This window comes from Belonocnema kinseyi, chromosome 5, assembly GCF_010883055.1.
Source record: "Belonocnema kinseyi isolate 2016_QV_RU_SX_M_011 chromosome 5, B_treatae_v1, whole genome shotgun sequence".
Taxonomy (NCBI): Eukaryota; Metazoa; Arthropoda; class Insecta; order Hymenoptera; family Cynipidae; genus Belonocnema; species Belonocnema kinseyi.
In genome coordinates, this window is record NC_046661.1 from 98,966,047 (window position 1) to 98,969,177 (window position 3,131).

Below are 3,131 nucleotides of genomic sequence, written 5' to 3' on the forward strand. Positions count from 1 at the left end.
GGGTCATCTGACTAGCCCCCGACCAGTAGAGTCACGGTAGATTAGTCGGGGGCTAGTCACGTGACCCGACTTATCCCAGTCGGGGCCTGATCGGGTACTAGTAGGGGTCATATGATAATACATCCGCGTGGAATATTAACCAAACTCCCCAAAATTTGTGGAAGACCCCCTAAAAGTTTGTCAAAATACTTATTATTCACGGAAATCTCCATAAACTTTTTTGAAATATTTAAAAGTGCTCAAGTTTACCCAAGATTTAAAGGGGAACATATCCTACGCCTAAAAATACATAATTTATGCAACTAAAATTCCCTAAAATTTGTGGAATATTAATTTAAAAAAAAAACTTTAGCTGGAAGGCAGCAATGAAAGAGCTTCGCTCTGAAGGAACCGCCATGTTGGTCACAGTAGTCTCTGCTCCAGGTAATTATGCTTCGTTACATGTGGACTGCGGTCTTAACCACTCGACGCGTCATTTCTGTTGCGCGATAGGCGGCACGTCGTGCCCTTGCGGATTTTCTTTAAAGCTACCAGTCAGCACCGCAAGACTCAAGTGAAGGTGGTAGCGAAATCTGAACTGTACCGTGCTTAATAGTTTACTACTACGATACTGCTCTTCACTGATTAATCAAAAACTTTTTCTCTTTCCAATTTCAAATACATGAAGGATTAGACTTTATTTATATATGGCAAACCTTTCAGATAAATTAAAAAATAAGTATCTTTACAAATTTAGAGTCCTATGACTTTCGGCAGATTTTAGAACTATATATGTATCTTTTCCAATATGGATTTTCTTCAAATTCCACACAAAGGTATTTATAAATGTTCCTAGAAATTCGCTATTTTCGGAAAAATACTTCAAAAAATAAGATTACGTCTTTTTGAAGATTTTTATCGTTGTTTTTATAAAAAGTTGATTTTCGTACAAAATTATTAACTTGACAATTATTTATCAAGTATATTTGAGATGAATTTAACATTAATAAATCTTTTCTTCAAAAAACGGTGTAGAATTATTGTTAAATATATTTTTAGTGTTTTAGAATAAAAAAATCATTACGATTTTTTAGATATTACCTCATTTGATAAAACCTTGCCGAAAACTCAAACATAAGAATAACCCGACCACATCCCCATTAGCTCCCGACCAGAGCCTGAAGATTACTCGCATGGAAATTAGTGAACAAAAAGGCCCGACTAGCCCTTCACCAACCACCGACCAGGCCCCGACTGAAATTTTGACAACAAGAAGCCCAACTAGGTCCCGATTAGTCCCCCACTGGGTACTTTGTCAAAATTAATAACCCGACTAGCCCCAGATTAGTGCCCGACTTGTAATAGGGCCAAATAGGGTTATTTCCACACGGTTAGTATCTTTTATAAACAAAATAAAACAATATCACAAGTACAAGTTTAAGATTTACAAATTTATTCATTTATTAAAAAGAAGATTTTACTACCATAAAAGTAAACTCTTTAATAGAATACTTGAAGTTTCAAAAAATTAATGAAATTTTCAACAAAAAAGTAAAGTTGGTATTTTAACCAGAAGAGACGAAATTCTATTAAAAAAAATAATTTCAAAATAAAGTAGACGAATTTTCAAACAATCAAAAATTTTGAAACATAACAGAAAAAATGATCACCTAAGTTTTTGAACCTTCAAGCAAAAAAACTCATTTTCTCTACAGAAATTGAATTTTCAACCAAAAATGTGAATTTTGAGCAAAAAAATTAGTTTTCAACAAAATAGTTAAATTCTCAATCAAAGAGATACACCTTCTTCCAAAAAGGCAAAATGTCAGAAATTAGTTTAACTCTTACTGAAGCAGATGATTTTCAAATAAGAAAGGTAAATTTTTAACAATACATAGAATTAAATTTTATTTTAACTCAGAAAAATCTGTTTTCAAACCACGTAAAATACATTTTAAAGATATATGTACATTTTCAACCCAATAGATGAATTTTCAACCGACAAAATTAAATGGCTATAAAAAAAAATTCGACAAAAACTGGAATGATTGAAATCTTAGTTAATAAAATTAATTTTAAATGACATAATATCATTTTCAACTAAAGAAATAAAATTTTAACTAGAAAGATTAATATTCTACCAAAATAGAATAATTTGAAACAATATACAGGACTTTTGAGCCAGATATTATAACTTTTAACGAAATTTTCCACCCACGAGTTAAATTTTCGATCAAAAAGGTTAATCTTCTACCAAAAGACAAATTTTTGAAAAGTGGACGAATTTCAAATCAAAAAAGATCAGCTTCAGGAAAAAAAAATAGAATAGGGTAATTTTCAGTTAAAGGGAAGTTTTGAAGCAAATAAAATGAATTCTCAATAAAATACTTGAATTTTCAAGCGAACACAAGTTACTGACTATACAAATGAAATTAATGAAATCTGAATGATAAAAATTCTTTTTTTTTATAAAAAAGACAAATTTTGAGCATAATAAATGTATTTTCAATCAAAAAATATAAATTTACAATAAAAAGTAGAATAGCTTAAATTTCAGTTACAGAAATAAGTTGTAAAGCAAACAAAATGAATTTCTAACGAAATAGTTAAATTTTTAACCAAAGAAATGAATTTTTTACCAAACAGATTAAATGCCTGTACAAAAAATTCCGACTTCGGTTAAATTTTTAAAAGAAAAAGTTAATTTTTCATTAAAAAAAACTTATTTCTAACCAAAACATATAACTTTCAACCGAGAAGATTAATTTCCTACCAAAAATGAATAATTTGTAATAAAATACATAAAGTTTCGATCAAATAAAGTAGAAATATAAAAAAAAGCTGAATTCTCTAACAAAGCAGATGAATTGGTTGCCAAATAGATTAATTTTCTATATCCTTTGTTGCCTTCTCATTATTTTATACTAATATTTGTTAAAATTCATTAAATATAAATAACAAAGAAAATATAAGCAATTGGCTTATTGTTTTTCATACTAAAAAATAAATGGACAGGCGCAAGACTACTAGTAATTACACTGAACTCTCGCTTACAGTCAAGTATCGGGGGTTACCTTCAAATGGCCTTGGATAAATTTCGGGGGATAAAAATGCAAACAGTGAGGACCGCCTAACTCGTTTCCAATTGCTAT